This window comes from Pongo abelii, chromosome 5, assembly GCF_028885655.2.
Source record: "Pongo abelii isolate AG06213 chromosome 5, NHGRI_mPonAbe1-v2.0_pri, whole genome shotgun sequence".
NCBI classification, from domain to species: Eukaryota; Metazoa; Chordata; class Mammalia; order Primates; family Hominidae; genus Pongo; species Pongo abelii.
This window is the reverse complement of record NC_071990.2, coordinates 105,100,214-105,122,081: the sequence shown is the minus strand read 5'-3', so window position 1 is coordinate 105,122,081 and position 21,868 is coordinate 105,100,214. Positions and strand designations below refer to the sequence as shown.

The 21,868-nt window shown below is 35.0% G+C and overlaps 1 long non-coding RNA gene across 1 annotated transcript in view; it reads right to left on the bottom strand.

Moving 5' to 3' along the window:
* The window catches only part of LOC129060010 (uncharacterized), a 132,890-nt gene that overhangs the window by 42,425 nt on the left and 68,597 nt on the right, over positions 1-21,868 (bottom strand). The window contains exon 4 of the long non-coding RNA XR_008526317.2: positions 20,897-21,049. This is a non-coding gene — a long non-coding RNA (uncharacterized LOC129060010). The remainder of the gene's footprint in view (positions 1-20,896; positions 21,050-21,868) is intronic.

The window sequence follows — 21,868 nt, the reverse complement described above, 5'->3', positions numbered from 1 at the left end:
ACATGCTAACTTGAAAGCATTTCTATTTTTTTAGACTGAGTTCCTTAGCACCTCTACTAAGAGTTTCTTAGGCTAGTTTGGAATATCTTAGTAAAAACTAATATATTTATATTCATTTTTAAAATTATGCCATTATTTTACTTTCACTCAGCTCTGATTGATTTTTTTCCCTGTTTGGTCAACATTTGTAAAGTTTTTTTATTTTTAGTTTTTGTATTTCAATAGGTTTTTGGGGAACAGGTTGTGTTTGGCTACATGAATATATTCTTTAGTGGTGATTTCTGAGATTTTGGTGCACCCATCACCTGAGCAGTGTTCACTGTACCCAATGTGTAGTCTCTTATTCCTCCCCATCCCCTACCCTTTCCCCTGAGTCCCCAGAGTCCAATATATCATGGCAAGGTTTTATCATATTTTTGTGTTGCCATAAAATGGTTGTCAAGTAGATTGTTAAATTTGACCAGTCTTCAAAGTGTTACAGAGGGAACCCTTTCATATACATTATTTCTTGAAAAATCAACTCCACTTAAATTCTACTCAAGAGACTTTTATTTATATATCTTTCTCTGATCACATGTATTGAGGACCTACTCTATGTCAGACATTGTGCTTAGTTATAAGGAAGTAAGGGATTTAAGACAGACATACTTTCTGACCCTATTGAGCTTAATAGAGGATATAGCTAAGAGAAATGAGATAAAGTTAATCAAAAGTGTCATAGAAGTTATAGGTGTGTAGATTCAAAGAAAGACTACTAAGAGTAAGGGATGTCCACAGAAAAAAATAAGTGTAATTTAAATAATCTGTGACAAATGAAGAGTCTACTAGGCAGGAGGTAATAGTCTATGTAGAAGTCCAGGGCCTTTGGACAATTGAAGGTAGATGTGTTTGTCTAGATTGTTGCATGGGAGGGGAAAGTGAATCATGTCAGCCTTTTTAAGAATATCATATTCATCCTGTGGGTAATCGGGTGTCCTTCAAGCATTTTAGAAAGGGTAAGCATGTTCAGATTTATTTTTTTTAAGATTGTTATATTTGGTATGTGGGAAATGACTGGAGGGAATAAAACTAGATTCAAAACATGAAAATGGAGACTTGTTGAAATCATAGAGGCAGTATTTGTATATCTAAATAATGATCTAGAGTAGTATCAGTATGTTGGCAAGAAGTAGAAAGGGAAGGAATGAGATGTATTAATTTACAGTGTTGGATGGTAAGAGAGAACAGTAAGATAATTTCAGTTTTGAATATATTCAATTGCATGTATGAAAGGGATATTCAGTACACAGTTGAAAATGTGTATATGAATCTCTAGAGAAAAAAATGTGCTGGTAACCCAAAACATGGAGTTATCAGCCTGGCAATGATCACTAAAGCTGGAGAGTAGAATATATGCACAGAGAAAGAAGAGCAATAGCCTAGTATAGACCCATAAGAGATGTTTAAGTATCAGGGAGAAGGGACTTCTATGTTTTACACTTTAACATCCCTTGTATTAGTTGTTCCTTAACCCATGGTATCACACCTGTGGCCTGAGAAGTAAATCATTTATAAGAGGGTCAAAACTCTGAATGTAAACAGGTTTTTTTCTTTTTTTCAAGAAATTTGATTATAAAGGAGTTGGAGGGGTTATGAAGTTAAAGAAGTATTTTTTTTAATGGGAGAGACTAGAATCATTTTTAATATTGATAAGAAAGTGGGATTATTCTCTCAGTAGTAAGGAGGAAAGATGGCTTTCATCTCAGCAGGAGGGATATAGGAAAGAATAGGGCAGATGCTAGTAATATCTCCTTCCTTAAATTCCCTCTCCTGTGTCATATTTAGCATAACATAATTTAGCTTTTCTAAGGCATTCTCTTGTATTACTTTATTATACTTGTTAGTCTTGTCTATTAATTGCTTCTAAGTGCCTTGAAAGCAGGAGATCACAGTTTGCACCATTTCCTGCAGTGAGGCTAGAGATGTTGCTCAGCATCATCCCCAAATGAGTCCTACAAAGCAGAAGACAAGATGTTTGTTTTTCTTTCTTATAGAAACAGAGAGTTCTAACGGATCATGAAAATGCAATGTGAACCAAAGTCCCTGTCTTTTATTTTTTTAAATACAGGTTTCATGGCTACTGTGAGGAAAAATCAGAAACGTTCTCTAATCTGTGATTGAAATAATCCTGCTCCTTTGTCTTTATATCTACATCTTTACCTATATGTATATCAGTATCTCTATACACCTATGTGTCTATAAAGCTCCAGAGAAAAACATAAACTGATGATCCAAATCATGGAGTTATCAGCCTGGTAGTGATCACTCAAGCTGGGAAGTAGAATATATTCAATGAGGATACATAGATACATAGAATTGATAGATACATAGATACAAAGAAATATGTAGATATATAGATTAGAAAGAGGTTGGTCCATTTTTCCTAAATAAATAAAAGCAAAATTTATTTCATCAGAATTTCATAATTTCTGACTAGCATGAGGGAAAAAAAGGTCCCTATGCTCCTCTTCTTCATTGATGCTTTCCAGTCTAGCCCACGAATACCCAATTGAACAGTTGTGGGACCCCTCCAATGCAAGCAAGGCCAACCTGGGACTCAGGACATTTCTTATTAAGGGCAATTCTCATCTTAAGGGAGATGAATAAAGCAGGCTGGATATTATCTGGACAATACACTGAATAGTGAACAAAGGATTTGTGAAGCCTCTTGACCCTTGTCTGGCAGTGGTATCCTGATATTCTGATTTTGATACAGTTAAAAGAATCTGAGAACAGTCATGACCAAAGCAAGGAGACAGCCATAAGTTTGGCAGATACTGTTTTAGTGATGCTAATGCAGTGATGAACTTACAAATACTATATCATTTGTGGATTGGTTTCTAAAGTGTTTTAAGATGTGAGACATGTTTTCTGCTAATAGTTAAAAAATGTAGAATTTAGAATTGTACATCCAGAGCTAGAAAACACATCAGGTCCCACTGTTGAGATATGCCAGGGTTTTTTATTTGTTTTTGACTTAAGGAACCAATGCAGACAAATGATAAACAGTAACAAAGTTCAAAACCTTTTACAACAGAGTGTTTCAATTATTTTTGCTCCCCGCTGTCATTCTATGTAAGCGTCATGGGCAACAGTATTCTGCATTTCACTTACATCTCTGTGCTTTTGTTTTCTGCCTACTTTTCTAAAAATTTTATCTTTAAGTAAATGCTCCTGAAATGGAGTCCACAGTATTCACTTGCCATTGTCTTCCTTACTGAACTTCTGCTCCCTCTCTTTCTCCTGACCACCAAAGGAACAAATAGTTAACATTCACTGTTTCTCTGCTTCAGGTTCCCTCTTCCATAAATAATTAATTGATACTTGAGTTTTCTTTATGACATTTATGAAAGAGAAGAAAGAGGAAGAGAAAGGTTGCTTGAAAAAAAATGTATTTTATTTAGGTGAAACAGATTTGGCTTCCCAAATCCCTTTCTCTAAATTGAATTTTAGCTATTGGAAAATGTTGTGCTGTGCACATGAATCAGCCTGCACACAGATACATGCTGTTCTGTATGTGGAATCTGGCTCCAAGGTGCTATTTGACAGCTTGTATTTGCTTACTAACCATCCCGCAGCAGGGAGATGTTTGGGCTTGGAATAAAAATTGTTTATAAACATGAAAGTTTTCCATTGGCACTGACTGTGTAAACATTTAGAATTGTCCAAGGTCTGGTTACAGGAGACATTATTCAGAAAATTTTTCACCAGAGCATAACTATTTATCTCATTCATCAACAAAGCTATTTTTCTTCTTCCTATTTTCTTCCACACCTAAATGTAGCGAAATTTAGAGTGAGCCCAAATCATAGAGGTATCCTCGTCTATTTGTGGGACTGTATTTCACTCTTCCCATATAATATGTTTTCTTTTTCCTTAAAGTCTTCAAAGAAATTGATTGCACAACAAGTCTTATTATCCCATTCTTAAGACTAGCACTTGATTTGTTCGTAGACATTGAGTGACAAATGCAGTGCTTAATTTAACAGAGAAATCTAACTATATATTTTCTTATAAAACTATCCCCTTTTGTCTGGTTCTTAGTGGAAATTGAACAATTGCTCGTAGCCAGCCCTAAAATATGATTTTAAAAACTAATATGTTTGGGGAGAATTGAGTAATGAAGTGTCATATTTTGCTCTTGGTGTTTAGAACTGCTCTCATACATTGTGATTGTCTGTCCTGGTAAACGAGGCTCCTAGCATTCTTTCAGAACATGCCTTCTTACTAAAGCCCTTGCAATAAATTCACTCTGTATTAATTACCTCCTCTCCTAGTGGCAGACGTACTATTTCCTGAATGCTTTCATCAACGTCTCTGGGTAATTCATTGCCCCGAAAATGCCTCTTACCTGTCTATTATAGACCTCATCACATGTACTAAGAAGATTACAAATATTATATTTTCTATTATTACTAAAATCTTATTAAAAAATATTCTGTGAGGACCCATAAGATAATTTATATTTATCATGGTGACTCAATCTTCTAGTGACTCCTTTAAATACTACGACACAGTATTTTTTAAAGTATCTTATTTCACTTTTAGACTTTTACCTATTTATTTTCAATATCACTTTCTCTTTTTCCCTTCCAAAACTGAGTTTCATTCTTGTTAAAATAAAAGTCTTTGGGAATTGTATCCTTGTGCTCTGATAAGGTACATAGCATTTCAATTTCAGTCCTTTTGTTTGGTTAGTAATGAGGGATAATGGTAAAAATATAGTTGCAGTGAACTTTGGCATAGGTGAGACCCCCACATTTCATATGTACCTATCATTCAAGTCTGCTTTCGTTGTGTTTCCAAAAATAAGCCTGTTAAATGAGCCCTTAATTTTGTTTATAAGCTAATATTAATTGTTCTGGAAAATGTGGATTAAACAAATAAAAGCGCATTGGCTAAATTAAACCTGAAAAAAAAAAAACAAAAAACAACAACAAAAAAACCCCCAAAATATTCCCATCATCTTTAAGGCACCAGGAAAAAATGGAAGTGAGCATTGTTGTTTGATTTCTAATTGGATAAATTCAGCTGTTCTATGTTTCAAATTCATCTTTTTGTTGAGTTGCCAGGTATATATCCAGGTAAGCGACAGGATATCCCTGGAGCTGCTGTTCTCTCCAACTTCTATTGGGTCCCACACATTTTCCTGCACACTTCAGTTTGGCTCCAACCACTACTCTTTCACTAAACAGCTCTCCATTCACTCCATTTGGCTAAACACATTGTCAAATTTCAGATCTCATCTTGCTTGATTCTTAGCAGCTGTCTCCATTGCCTATGACTCCTTTGAAATACACATGTTCCTTGGGTTCTCCTCATCCCTCTCTGATGAGTCCTTCTAAGGGTCCTTAGCAACTTCTTACTGAATTTTAAATCTTGGCTTTTTTTCAAGGTCCTGTCCTAAGCTTTTGCTCTCCTTTTCTATACTTTATCCTTTGGAAATCTGAGCTAGGGCTAATAGCTTTATTTATCATTTATGGTTGATAATTCTTAAATTGAAACCCCTATCCAAGAGCTTCTTAAAATCATCTGCAGCACATACATCCAACTGAATGTATTACATGCACTGAAGGTTCAACATGTCCGGAACTGAGCACATGATTCTCTCTGCCTATCCAGCCCCTACCAAAAAGATTATTCTTCTCCATCATAGTGAATGAACCCCAATTCAACCAGAAACCCAAGTCATTCTTAACTCTTTTCTCTTTATCTCCTTTCTTAGCTAATCATCCATCACTATCTCCATTCTACCTCCAAAATAAATCAAATTCAATCTACCTCTCCTTATTTCCAGAGTCATTACTTTTTCCTGAGCCACCATTATTTCTCACTTGAAATAGTGCCATAGCTTTATAAATGATCTCTAATTTTATTCTTGATCCTCTTTAATTGGTTCTTCATACTGCTGTTAGAGAATTTCCTTTATAAAAGACACATCTATGTAATCATGTTGCTCCTAGGCCTTAAAAGTTGCTCAGTGTCTACGCGGTTGTGAACTTGGCCTACAAGGACCTGTAAATTCTGACTCTTACCTATGTTTCCAGCTTTGCCTGCTACTACTCTTTATCACATCATTCCTCCAACAATACTGCCCATGCTTTAATTCCTCCAATATGGTATGCTTCTCACTCCAGGGCCTTCTTATATGCTGTTTTCTCTGTCTATATGATTTTCCCATTCTTGTTTTTTAAATTAATTATTCTTTCAGAGCTTAATTATTTCCTGCTCATAGATGCTTCCCTAATAATACAGATTAAATCAGGTGACTTGTTAAATACTGATTAGATCTTGTTATGCAGTGAATGTCTGTATTCTGCTAAATTTATATGTTGAAGCTTAAACCCCTAGAGTAGCTATATTTGGAGATGGAACCTCTAAGGAAGTACTTAAGGTTAAATGAGATCATAAGGTTGGAGCCCTAATTAAAAAAGATTAATATCCTATTAAGAAGAGATACCAGAGAACTTGTTCTCCTTCTTTTTCCTTGTACATTCACCAAGGAAAGGTCATATGAAGTAATGGTGAGAAGGCAGATATCTGTAAGCTAGGAAGAGAGCTCCCACCAGAGGTCTACCCTGCCAGACCTTGATGTTAGACATCTAGCCTCCAGACCTTGATGTTAGACATCTAGCCTCTAGAACTGTAAGAAAAAAGTACCTAGTCTATGGTGTTTTGTCATGGCAGCCCAAGATGACTAATACAGGTCTTGTACTTTCTCTATGTAGCACTCATCATGACTCTAAATAACTATTTTTTCTCTTATTTTTATAATTTCAACTTTTATTTTAGATACAGGTGGCACATGTGCAGGTTCATTACCCGGGTATATTGCATGATGCTGAGATTTGGTGTATGATTGATCCCATCACCTAGGTAGTGAGCATAATATCCAGTAGTTTGTTTTTTAACCATTGCTCCCCTCTCTCCTTCCCTCCTCTAATAGTCCCCGGTATCTAATGTTGCCAACTTGTCACTGAGTATCCAATGTTTAGCTCCCGCTTATAAATGAGAACATGTGGTATTTGTTTTTCTCTTTTTGCATTAATTCACTTAAGATAATGGCCTCCAACTGCATCCATGTTGCTGCAATGGACATGAGTTCATTCTTTTTTATGGCTGCATAGTATTCCATGGTGTATATGTACCACAGTTTCTTTATCCAATGCACCATTGATGGGTGCCTAGGCTGATTCCATGTCTTTCTTTGGTGAATAGTGCTGCAGTGAATATACAACGGTATGCATCTTTTTTGGTAGAATAATTTATTTTATTTTGGAAGTGTGCCAAGTAATGGGATTGCTAGGTCAAATGGTAGTTCTGTTTTAAGTTCTTTGAGACATTCCAAATTGCTTCACACAGTGGCTGAATAAATTTACATTCCCACCAACCCTTCCCTTTCCTCTGCAGCCTCACCAGCATCTATTATTGTTTTGCTTTTTAATAGCCATACTGACTTGTGTGAGATGGTATCTCAGTGTGGTTATGATTTGTATTTTTCTGATGTTTAGTGATGTTTGGCATTTTTTCATATGTTTGTTGGTCACATGATGTCTTTATTTGAGAAATGTCTGTATATGTCCTTTGCCCCTTTTTAAAGAGGTTGTTTTTTGTTTGTTGGATTAAGTTCCTTATATACTCTGGATATGAGGCCTTTGTTGAATGCATAATTTGTTAACATTTTCTCCCATCCTACAAGTTATCTGTCTACTCTGTTTCTATTGTTGTGCACAAGCTCTTTTGTTGAATTAGGTCTGACTTGTCAAATTTTGTTTTTGTTGCAATTGCTTTTGAGCACTTAATGATAAATTCTGTCTCAAGGCCAATGTCCAGAATGGTGTTTCTTATGTTTTCTTCTAGGAGTTTTGCAGTTTGAGGTCTTACATTTAAATTTTTAATCTATCTTGAATTAATCTTTGTATATGTTGAAAGAAAGAGGTCTAGTTTTATTATTCTGCATAGGGCTAGCTAGCTGTCCCAGCACTATTTATTGAATATGAAGTCCTTTTCTCATTGCTCATTTTTAATGAGTTTCTCAAAGACCAGATGGCTGTAGCTGTGCAGCGTTATTTCTGGGTCCTCTATTCTGTTCCATTGGTTTATGTATTTATTTTTGTACTAGTACCATGGTGTTTTGGTTACTGTAGCCTTATAGTATAGTTTGAAGGTGGGTAAAATGATGCCTTCATTTTGTTCCTTTTGGGTGGGATTGTTTTGGCCATTTGGGCCTTTTTTGGTTCCATATGAATTTGAGAATAGTTTTTTTTTCTAATTCTGTGGAAAAAGACATTGGCAGTTTGACAGAAATAGCATTGAAACTGTAGATTGCTTTGGGCAGTATGGCCATTTGAACTATATTGATTCTTCCAATACATAAGCATGGAATGTTTTTCCATTTGTTTGTATCATCTATGATTTCTTTCAGCAGTGTTTTGTAGTACTCTGTATACGGATCTTTTGCCTTCTGGGTTAGATATATTCCTAGGTATTTTATTGTTTCTGTGGCTATTGTAGGTGGGATCAAGTTCTTGATTTGGCTCTCAGCTTGAATGTTATTGGTTTATAGAAATGCTACTGATTTTTGCACATTGATTTTTGTATCCCAGAATTTTACTGAAGTTGTTTATCAGTTCCAGGAGCCCTTTGGGAGAATCTTTAGGTTTCTCTAGATATAGAATTCTGTTGTCCACCAAAAGAGACAATTTGACTTCTTCTTTATCTATTTGGATGCCTTTTATTTATTTCATCTGCCTGATTGTTCTGGCTAGAACTCCTAGTACCATGTTGAACAGTTGTGGGGAGAGTGAGGATTCTTGTCTTATTCCAGTTCTCAGGGAGAATGCTTCCAGCTTTTGACCACTCAGTATGATGTTGGCTGGGGGTTTGTCATAGATAGCTCTTATTTTGAGATATGTTCTTGATATGGTTTGGCTCTGTGTTCCCACTCAAATCTCATCTTGAATTGTAATCCCCGTGTGTTGAGGGAGAGACCTGGTGGGAGGTGATTGGAATATGGGGGTAGTTTTTAATGGTTTAGCACCATCCTCCTACTGCTATCTCATGACAGAGTTCTCATGAGATCCAATGGTTTAAAGGTGTAGCACTTTTTGCCTTGCTCTCTCTCTCTCTCCTGCTACCATGTAAGACATGCCTTGGTTCCCCTTTGCCTTTTGCCATGATTGTAAGGTTTCTGAGGCCTCCTCAGCCATGTAGAACTATGAGTCACTTAGACCTCTTTTGTTTATAAATTACCCAGTCTCAGGTAGTTCTTTGTGGTAGTGTGAGAATAAACTAATACAGTTCCTTCAATGCCTAGTTTGTTGAGAGTTTTTATTATGAAGGGATATTGGGTTTTATTAAACACTTTTTCTGCATCTATTGATATAATCATATAGTTTTCATTTTTGATTCTGTTTATGTGGTGAATCTTATTTATTGATTTGCATTTGTTGCACCAACCTTTTATCTCAGGAATGAGGCCTAATTGACAGTGTTGTACTAACTTTTTGATGTGCTGCTGGATTTGGTTTGGTTTTTTTTGAAGATTTTTGTGTCTATGTTCATCAGGCACAATGACCTGTGGTTTTCTTTTTTTTTTTTTTTTTTTTGTTCTTTTGCCAGGTTTGAGTATCAGGGTGATGCTGGCTTCACAGATTAGTTAGGCAGGAGTCTCTCCTCCTTGATTTTTTAGAATACTTTAAATATAATTGGTACTAGCTCTATTTTGTATAACTGGTAGAATTTGGCTGTGAATCCGTCTGGTCTGGGGCTTTTTTTTTTTTTTTTTTTTTGGTTGGTAGATTTTTTTTTTTTAATTGCTGATTCAATTTTGGAACTCAATATTAGTCTGTTCAGGATTTCAATATCTTCCTGATTCAATCTTGGGGGACTGTGTGTTTCTAGGAATTGGGATTGGTTGTAATGTCACCTTTATTGTTTTTGATTGTGCTTATTTGGATCTTCTCTCTCTTCGTTTCTTTCTCTCATTGTTTCAACGGAGTCTTGCACTGTCGCTCAGGCTGGAGTGAAACTGTGAGATTTTGGCCCACTGCAACCTCCACCTCCTGGGTTCAAGCGATTCTCCTGCCTCAGCCTCCTGAGTAGCTGGGATTATAGGTGCCTGCCACCACGCCTGGCTAATTTTTTTGTATTTTTAGCAGAGATGAGGTTTCACTATGTTTGCCAGGCTGGTCTCAAACTCCTGACCTTGTGATCCACTCACCTCAGCCTCCTAGGTGCTGGGATAACAGGCAGGAGCCACCATGCCCGGCCTTCTCTCTTTCTTTCTATGTTAAGCTAGCTAGTAGTCTATTGAGCTTATTTGTCTTTTCAAGAAACCAGCTTTTGGTTTCATTGATTGTTTGTATGAATTTTGGGTCTCAATTTTGTCATGACACTAACTAATTATTTAATCAGTCCTTTAATGGCTGCATCTTCTTGATGGAAGATAGCCTGCATGAGGGCTAGAATTGGGTTCATCTTGTTCAGCACGTGGCCTCCAGTGGCTGTGTCATGGGTCTTCAATAAGAAAGTATAGTTTTTGAGTGAATATTCAGGAAGAAAGGGCATTCCAATGATTAACTCCTGGGAAATGATTAGTTAGAAAAACAGAACTTCCAAATCATAAGCAGAAATAAGGCACAGAAAGGATTGTAAAATAGCAGACAGTAGGGCAATAAAATAAGTCCATTGCAGGAGGACAGCCTGGAAATTCAAAAGCATTTCTATCCATTGTTAAAATAAATACATAAATACAGTTCAAAATTCAGCATAATTTCATCATATTTCAACACCTTTTATCCATAAATTTATCCCCATAATTCTCCTACAAAACCTGTTATTTGGAAATAAATAGAAAATTATTGGCAGTGCCCAAATACAGCAACTTAAAGCAACTTGAACATATTGCTTATTTACTTTATCCACCTGAAATAATCTCCTCCCTCCTCCCTTTTATCTAGTAGACAAACTCAACTTTTAAGAGGCTCCCAACTTTGAGACTTCTGGATGAGTTTCAGAGAGTATGTGTGAACCCTCTAAAATTTTATACTCCTTTCGTATGAATGCATGAATATGTGTTTTTGTAAGAAAGGGGTACAGGAAGCTTGGAAGATGGGTTCAGTGATTTGGGAATCCAAAAAATAAACTGGGAAGAGGTAATTTGACTACTGGTAAATGACGATTGCAACCACCAAGGGGAAAGAGTGGGGAACCCCCTTTTTCCCTAATGTGTCATGCTCAGAGAACAATGCCTAGGAATGTTGTCTGGAATGGAAATTGTCACCTTCTGCCTTCTGCTCCAGTTTTCTATTCTATATTTATTCCCTCACCTCTTTTTCCCTTTACTTCCCTTCAGGTTTAACTTAGCCATTCACTGTCTTGCGGTCTTCAGGGTAGTAAAAGTTCAGTATTAATCAACTAATTAAAATTTGAACTCTGAAACTAAAAGCTGAATGACAGTTATACTGCTAACCAGAAATTTCTAGGCCGTGGTAAAATATTGAATGATTCAAGTGGAAAGATATATAACAAAACTATTATTAGAGCTATTAGGCTTAAAATATAGTTATTTAACATGAAAGATTATTCAAATGCATGCATAGCTGAAAAATTTACAATAATTTGACTTCTCTGGCTAAAATAGTTGTTCAAATTTATAAGATTTTTTTAATTTGCCATATTTTGCTGACTTAATACTTTTAGGTTATATGAAGTTGAACTAACACATATTAGTATAAAATATGGTTAATGCATGTACAGATTTAAAATGAGTTAGCTGAATCAAATATATCTTGTCTAATATCCATTTGAAATACATAATCACTTAGGGTAATGTATGCCTAGAAACAGAAATATATTAGGCCTGGAGTAAAACCAAGCTACTCATATTATCTAAACAAAGACTTTTATTTCCTGTAGTACCTACCAGGTATCATTTGCCCGTTTCCTTATTAAGAGAACAATAACATTAATGGGGTTAGGAGAGCGCTTAACTAAAATAATACATTTTTCCTTTTTCCTGTAGGCAGTGGTGGCTAATTAGACATAAGTAGGAGTTATTGGGCAGACTTTTGAGAGTACTCTAAAAGGTGGCTAAGCCATCTGAGAGAATGCCCCCATTTTACTTTCATTTTTCTCTTCCTATTCAAAACATTAAAGTAATGACTGAACCATCAGCATCTTGTAACATGGAGGCAGTGTTGAGGATGGAACTACACAGTAGTGATAGATATGCAGATAAAAGTGACAAATCTTGGGTGCAATCGTGACAACAAGTAGTAGTCTTCAGTAGCCTTGTTGTCACCATTTTACTGCCTACCCTCAGGTTTTTCCAAGGGCAAAAAATAAACTCCTATCTAATTTAAGCTATTAGTCTGGCTGGAAGCCAAATCAACTTCTAAGTAATACCTTCTCCAGTTAAGAATGTGGCTGAATTATTAAAAAAAAATTAACATTGGTAGCTAAAGTAATGGTGACTGCACAAATTTGAAAGTCTCCACTCATCTTACTGAAAACCCTACAAATCAACAGGAAAAAAAGTTCATACAATTCCATGCCTCCATCATTACTAGGAAACAGAATTTTTTTAACCATAAATGTAAACATCAATTTCCAAACAAGCTTTCTCTTGAAATCTTGCTGGAAGCCTTTGCATAGGAAAAAAAAAAAAGAAAAAGTAAAGAAAGACAAAGCTAAAATCATCTCCATTAAGAAAAGTCCACCCCCAAAGTGAAAACTTGAAAAATTAAATCCCATAGCTTAAGATAATATTAGTAAGGGACTTAAAACATGGAACTTGAGGAGGCGTTTAGAGACTGGATGAAGGCAGAGGTGGCATTAAGAGACTGAACGAGAAAAAGGAAAAGAAAGAGGGGAGAAAATTTAGGATTCTGAAAAATAAAAGAATCCAAAGTTTTCCCCTAGCAATCTCCCCCAAAAGCTATTTATTAAGGAAACTGCATTTAACTGCACTCATGTAAGAGGGGGCCCAAAACTAGAATTCCTTCCATCAACCCCCAAATTTTAACCCCATTCATGTAATGCATAGACACAAGCAACATTTATCTATTCAAAGCCACTGGCAAAAGGAAACAGAAAATTAAAACTTTTTACCTGATGAAAAGATCTTCTCTAAAATCAAATATGAAAAAAAGGAGAAATCTCTAACACTCTGAACTAAATCAAATATATCAAACCCACATTTGGGGATATGTTAAAAAACAAAAACAAAACAAAAACAAACGTGGAAAAATCATTAGTCTGAAATAAAAAGCCTAAGAATAGAAGTGGACGGAAAAAAAAAAAAAAAAAAGAAAAGAAAGAAAATGAGAGTTGTTTGAATTCAAGAAAGACATAGATAACACGGCAAGAAGCTTTTGAGAAATGACAAACTTACAAAATGCTCAAAGTGAATACAGATTGAAATAAATATTTAGTAAGAGGCATTGAAGAAAAGCCAGAAAATAACCAAAAGAATGGAAATGGGAGTTAGCCACAAAATGTAAAAGGAACCAGAGAGAAAGTAACTGAAATAGAAGACTAGCAAAAAATAGAGTCCTTGAAAAGGATAAACAAAGCAATGTATCCTAATTAACATTTAACACTATAAGAATACTTTCCAGGAAAAAACACTTGTATCTTTATATTGAAAGGGTCTTATGGCTATCTGGAAAAATTAGAAATTGATCTTGGACTATAAACTCTATTAGTTCCATCAGTATATTTATCCATCCCTGTATACATACCACAAAGTCATATTTACTATTTTGATATAATATACATGGAAATCTGGTATTATGAGTGCTTCAACTGTGTAGTTTTTCATTGTCTTTATTCCATTTGTATTTCCATAGAAGTTTTTAAATCAGCCTTTCATTTTCCCTAGTAAATTGTTCTCATTTCATTAGAATCTCTTTGAATCTATATATTAATTTGGTGAGAACAAATACATTTACAATAATTGTATCTTCCATGAATATAGTATGTCCTTATAATTTCTCTTAATAGTGCTTTATAGTTTTCAATTACTAGTATTTATTTTAGTTTGTATGATTTAAAAATAAATATATAAAAGAATTTAAATACATTTCTTTTTAAAATTACTTGGTTGATAGACTCTGAGTACATATTAATAAATATGGTAGTGCACTCATTTAAAAAATTGTTTTTTTACTTTATCCCTTTCATCTCTCTATTGTAGTGCACTCATAATCTATTTCTCCCTTGAGTAAAAAATCCAAGAATTCTAAACATTAGCATCAAGAATGTAGCTTTTTTTTGCCATTTTTGATGCCAAAACACAAAACTATTTCAACCTAAATTTTAATATACAGTTAATATATATTTTGATATCTAATAAAAAACATGATAAAATATCCAATGTAAAAATGTATTTATCAGCAAATACATACTTTGTTATATAACTAATGTTTCATTGAATCATTTGTACCAAAAAATTGCCAAATTTTATCTTCTTATATACTCATATTATAAATATTTTAAGAAGTATAATAGTTTAAAAAATTTGGTAGTGTAATGGAAATTTATTGTCTCTCAATCCTGGAGCCTGCAAGTATGAAACCAAGGTATCAACAGGGTTGGTTTATTCTGAGGGCTGTAAAGGACAATCTGTTCCATGCTTGTCTCCTAGCCTCTGAAGGTTTCCTGGTAATCTCTGTCATTACTTGGCTTATAGACACATCACTCCAGTCTCTGCCTTCATGTTCATGTGTCATGCTCTCTGTGTGTCTATTTCCAAGTTCTCCTTTTTTATAAGAACACCATTCATATTTACTCCAGTATAATCTAATTTGTTTTGTTTTTCTTTTTTACAGTTTTATTGAGGTATAATTGACAACTAAAAATTGTATATATTTGAGGTTTGCAATGTGATATTTTGATATATGTCTACATTGTGAAATGATTACTATAGTTAAGATAATTAACATAAACATCACCTCACACAGTTACCTCCTTCTTTTGATGGTAAGAATATTTAAGATTTACGCTCTTAGAAAATTTCAAGAATATAATACATTACTATTAAGTATAGTTACCATGCTATATATTAAGTCTCCAGAGCTTATTCAACTTATAACTGCAAGTGTAGACATTTGACCAAACCCCATTTTATCTCCCCACTTCCCCTTCCTTCTCCTCTCCTGGTAACCACCCTTCTACTATGTTTCTATGAGTTCAACTTTTTTAGATTTTAGATATATAAGTGAGATCACGAAGTATTCACTTTTCTCTGTCTGGCTTATTTCACTTAGCATCATATCCTCCAGGATCATCCATGTCTTCACAAATGGTAGGATTTCTTTCTTGTTTATGCTGAGTAATATTCCATTGTATATTCATATCACATTTTCTTTATTTATCTGTTGATAGATACTTAGGTTCATTTCATATCTTGGCTATTGTGAATAACGCTGCTAGTTACATCTTAAATGACTAAGGTCACATCCCGAGACACTGGGGGTTAATGATTCAACATGTGAATTTTGAAGAGGACACCATTAAACACATAAAAACAATTACTTCAGTACTGTAAATACTTGAAACATGCAAGTTTTAAATATTTACTCAAATCCCTACTTTATCATAAGACATACAAAAATTAAAAAAAAACTATAAAATTTCCAGGTAGAAATCAGGAAATTTACACAACTCAATTAATGTTAAGAAATACTGCCTTGTATGAAAGTGGTATCCTTTTTGCATTTGACTGAAAAGCTTATGGTCCCTCAAGGTAGAATAAAGCAAACTTACCTACTTTACTACATATCCTATTTTGTTTTACAATGATCCTGAGTAGGTCTGTTTTCTTTATTATACTATAAATTTTGTAAGTTAATTATGTAAAATTTTGTTTTCAATTTAATACCAATGTGCTGTAGACGGTAGGAGTTTAATAATTATTTTTTCAAAGAATGAATGAAAAATGGTGATGATACTGAAAAAGAACTGATTATATAGAAATAATTATATAGAAATATACAAGGGAATGCTATCATTGTGTTTTTTAATACAGCATATATTTCATTTGAATAAACATTCTTTGCATGGTGTCTTTTATTTCAAATGGTTGCACAAAGTTTGTTAAGTAGATATGTCGGAACTGCTGCACCTTCCGCTATATTATACTCCAGGGCAAAATGTGGCATCTGCTACACAATGCACAACACAACATCAGAATGATTCTATTACCCAGGAGCAACATCAAGTCTGACTGAAAGCACAGTGGCTCAGATTTAGGACAGTCAAAAACTATAATTACCCAAAGATAAATTTGACCAGAAAAGTATAATTACGCTATTATTTTGCTAAGAAATCCATTGACTCTTTTGGGACAAGTAAAATAACCCTTAGGCATATAAGTACATTACGATCAAAGTTACATGCCACATAATTACACAGAAAAATATTTTTGTAGCTGTAGATTTTATGAAAATATTGAAGTTGTGGATTCAATTTTTCAAATATACTGGAATTTTCTCCAGTCTTTTAAATTGCAATGAAAGAGAATTGGTAATAAATGCAATAATAATAAATGCAATAATACAAATGCTGTAGATCCCACAGCCACAATAGGAATCAGCCAAGCATGATCATACTTTTGGTTTTTCAAATTTCAAGGTCACAGCTTTTAGTTTTTTAAGTTTAGGATAATTTTGCACTATATACCATAATAGAGAAAGGTTTCAATATCAAAATACAATATATTTTTCCCAATTTTTACTACAATTGTTGAACAGGAAGATGTACCTACTTATTTTGTAGATTCCAGTACTTTAGTGTGTTTTCCATATTTCAGTTTAAGGTAGCAGAATGAGCACAGTTTTAAAGTCACCTCAACTTTCCTATAAATGTCATATCAGACATATTCCAGAGCTTACAGGCAGAAGCTCTTTGCTCATTGAGGGAGTTCACAGGTAGATTCTCACCCAGAGATTTAATTATATTTCCATTCAAAACTTTTAGCAAGCACTTAGGATTTATCATCGATAAGCAAAACTGCCTAGAAGCCAATTTGTCTTTTACAAATATCTTTCCTAGCTTGTTTTTTCCTTTCCATGTTGTTTATACAAGTATAGATGTTTTAAATTATTTTATGATTAAATCATTAATTTTTTTTCTTAAAAGCCCTTCCTTATTCAAGGATTAAACAAATACATATTTGCATAAGTTAAATGGTATTATACATATAGTGAAGACTTTAAAGTATTTAACTATACCATACATACAATTCTTTTGTTTCCCAAAGATTGTAATCTTCACTTATTAATTTTACAAAAGTGAGCTAGTATCACTAAGAAGAATAGTGTAAATCTGGGGATTGGGGGAATATAACAAATTCCTGGGCTTCCGGATTGCAATTCCTTGGTAAGAGAGCAATTGAAAAGACATAGTGCTGAGCTTCATCATTGATTATTCCAGGGTTTCAGTTAATATGTCAACATGTTTCCCAAAATTCCACAGAATGAGTGTTAAAAAGAATATTTGTGAGAGTGTTGACTTCTTGGATAATTGACACAAAATCTCAATGGAACTGGATTCCAAAGCTTTTGTGCCTACTGCATTAAGGCCAATTCTTTCACCTCCCTAAAAGGCCCTCTGAGCACCAGCCCTTATACACCTGCATAATTTCCCTTATACTCTCAGAAACTTCCATTCAAAACAGATCACTAAGTTCCCCCCACAAAAACTTTACATTTTTTCTCTTTCATTCCATTGGTCATATTGTTCCTTTGCCTGGTATTATTTCTAACCAGCATGCTAGCTCCTTTGCTAGCCTGTCTACCTCTTTCCAACTCCACCTATCAAGAATGCAATCTTGTTCAAGGTGGAGCTCAGAATATTACCGCCTTCACAAGCCTTTTCTTGATTCTGGCAACAAAATATGGTCTTTGCCTCCCCTACACAAGTGTTTATAGCTGTCTTACACAGCTACATTTTCACCTTAATTATAATTCTGTTTGTGTGTGTGTGTGTTTTCCTTTTCAGCATCTTAAGGATAGAGAAAATATTTGTTTTACACACATTTGGAATTCCAGTTTAAAGTGTTTGGATTAGATTCCATTTACATTAAATTCCAGAAAGCATAAATTAATCTACAGTGATGAAAAATAGATGAGTAGTTGCCTGGGGATGGGGATGGTGGAAAGAGAGGAGGTGTGGGCAGAGAGATTGTTACAAAGGATATGAGGGAAATTTTAGAAAGATGAATATGTTCACTCTCTTACTTTTGGTGATGGCCTCATGGAAGTATACATAGGTCAAAACTTAGTATTTAAATATGTGTTATTGTTTGCCAGTTATACTTCAATAAAACTGTTTACAAACCGGTGTTGGTGCGTTAAAGACAATAGAGTGCTTTGCGAAAGAATATCAGTGCAGGGGGTGGAGACTCTTTTTGGAAATAGCAATGAAGTTTACTCCTAACGAATGAGAAGGAACTAAGTTCGTGGAATGCCAGAAATAGATTTATCCAGACAGAGGGAACAGCTACAAAATAGTAAAGAACTTGGAGTAGTCCTGAAACTAAGAGGAACAAAGAAAGTCAGAAGTGAGACAAGAGATGGGATTAGAATGGTGTCAGGGGCACCTCAAGATCACGAGTTTGGATTTTATTTGAAATAAAAAAGGAAATTATTAAAGGCTCTAAAGCAGCACTGTGTGTTTACCTAGTCAGATTCATGTATTCAAAAGATTACTCTCTGTTATTTGAATAATGAATCCATGCGTCTGTGTGTTGGGTGAGGATAAGGGTGTGAGACTAGAGATGGGGATTAAAGTAGAAGCTGGAAGATTAAGTATCCTGGCAAAATAAGAGTGATGAAAGTGGATTGGGTGTGATAGAAGTGCAGATGGAAAAGTGTGAACAGATTCTGAATACATTTTAAAGATACCAGTCATGACACTTGTAAATGGTTTTAGTAAGTTTGATGTCAAACAAAAAAGAATTAAGCGTTATGATTAAGTTTATGGCTCTAAGGAACTAGTGAAAGGTTGCTGAGATGGAAAAGACTACAGGAAGAACTGGTTTCAAGTGGGAAAATCAGAATTCTGATTCAAATGTTATATTTCTTTTTTTTTATTTTTTACTTTTTTTCAGTTTTTTTTATTTTTTTATTTTATTATTATTATACTTTAAGTTTTAGGGTACATGTGCACAACATGCAGGTTTGTTACATATGTATACATGTGCCATGTTTGTGTGCTGCACCCATTAACTCGTCATTTAGCATTAGGTATATCTCCTAACGCTATCCCTCCCCCCTCCCCCCACCCCACAACAGGCCCCTGTGTGTGATGTTCCCCTTCCTGTGTCCATGTGTTCTCATTGTTCAATTACCACCTATGAGTGAGAACATGCAGTGTTTGGTTTTTTGTCCTTGTGATAGTTTGCTGAGAATGATGGTTTCCAGTTTCATCCATGTCCCTACAAAGGACATGAACTCATCATTTTTTATGGCTGTGTAGTATTCCATGGTGTATATGTGCCACATTTTCTTAATCCAGTCTATCGTTGTTGGACATTTAGGTTGGTTCCAAGTCTTTGCTATTGTGAATAGTGCCGCTATAAACATACGTGTGCATGTGTCTTTATAGCAGCATGATTTATAATCCTTTGCGTATATACCCAGTAATGGGATGGCTGGGTCAAATGGTATTTCTAGTTCTAGATCCCTGAGGAATCGCCACACTGTCTTCCACAATGGTTGAACTAGTTTATAGTCCCACCAACGGTGTAAAAGTGTTCCTATTTCTCCACATCCTCTCCAGCACCTGTTGTTTCCTGACTTTTTAATGATCACCATTCTAACTGGTGTGAGATGATATCTCATTGTGGTTTTGATTTGCATTTCTCTGATGGCCAGTGATGATGAGCATTTTTTCATGTGTTTTTTGGCTGCGTAAATGTCTTCTTTTGAGAAGTGTCTGTTCATATCCTTTGCCCACTTTTTGATGGGGTTGTTTGTTTTTTTCTTGTAAATTTGTTTGAGCTCATTGTAGATTCTGGATATTAGCCCTTTGTCAGATGAGTAGGTTGCAAAAATTTTCTCCTATTCTGTAGGTTGCCTGTTCACTCTGATGGTAGTTTCTTTTGCTGTGCAGAAGCTCTTTAGTTTAATTAGGTCCCATTTGTCAATGTTGGCTTTTGTTGCCATTGCTTTTGGTGTTTTAGACATGAAGTCCTTGCCCATGCCTGTGTCCTGAATGGTATTGCCTAGGTTTATCTTCTTGGGTTTTTATGGTTTTAGGTCTAACATGTAAGTCTTTAATCCCTGGGATGCAAGGCTGGTTCAACATACGCAAATCAATAAATGTAATCCAGCATATAAACAGAATCAAAGACAAAAACCACATGATTATCTCAATAGATGCAGAAAAGGCCTTTGACAAAATTCAACAACACTTCATGCTAAAAACTCTCAATAAATTAGGTATTGATGGGATGTATCTCAAAATAATAAGAGCTATGTATGACAAACCCACAGCCAATATCATACTGAATGGGCAAAAACTGGAAGCAATCCCTTTGAAAATGGGCACAAGACAGGGATGCCCTCTCTCACCACTCCTATTCAACATAGTGTTGGAAGTTCTGGCCAGGGCAATCAGGCAGGAGAAGGAAATAAAGGGTATTCAATTAGGAAAAGAGGAAGTCAAATTGAATGTTATATTTCAAATGGCTGTGAAATGCTCAGGTGGAGATATTGAAATGTCTGGGAATTTGAAAGAAGGCCTAGGTTAAAGATAAATCACAGTTAGATTACAACACACACACACACACACACACACACACAACACTGGTTTAAATAGTTTGAAGAATTCTCCCCCTTTATCTTACTGAGAATATATGCCAGATAAGTTGCAGGCCCATTGAGCTGGTTCCAATGGTTCTTCAACAGCCTCAGTCTCTACTGTCCTCTCATAGTGGCAAGTTTCTCATCTTGCTAGACTTTACCATAACAAGTCAGCTTGTCTTTGTTATAACATAGATCTGAAATACAAGCCAGATATTTTACTTGGTTATCAAAGAAACAGCAACCTCTGTCAGAGCTGGAGTAACAAAAGGTGGTAGGTTGTTCTCTAAGAAGGTGACTTTTCAAAAGATTCTCAAAGTAATTCTGATCAGCAATAATTTGAGTCCTACTCTTCGACTTTCAAAAAAAATAGCTAAAAAGCATGTACATGGATTATTACTATATTGATGGTATTTAAGGCCAGGAGAATGAATGGGATCACCTGGGAGAGAGAGAAGAGAATCCTTCAACTGAGGAAGTCATAGGAAATTCCAGCGTTCAGAAATCTGGCACAGGGAGAGGGCTTAGCAACAATGACTGATTAGAAGTATACAAAGCGGTAGGAGAAAAATTAAGAATGCATAGTGTCAAAAAACCCAGGAGGAAGGATTTCTGAGTCGATCAACTACATTAAATGTTGCTGAAGTTTGATTAAGATGCAATATAGGCTGTATATCCAGTGCCCAGTACACATCCTGGAACTCAGGAGGCATTCAATGTTTTGTTGCTTGATTGCTATAACATCTCATCATATACTCCCTTAGAAAATATGATGAACCTTGTTTTATTATTGTAGGAACTCTTTGTTGTCTGCCCAGTAAAAAGAAACAAAATCATATAGATATCTACAAAAGACTCTGTCTGAAACTACTGTGTGGAAAAGCACATAGGCTTGGGAAATTTGATTGCGGCATGAATACCAGTCCAAAATAATGCAATCGCTATAATGATCTGCTGAATTTTTATTAGGTTTTGACTAGTCCCTTTACTCTGAGATTTAGAAAGAGCTTTGAAGA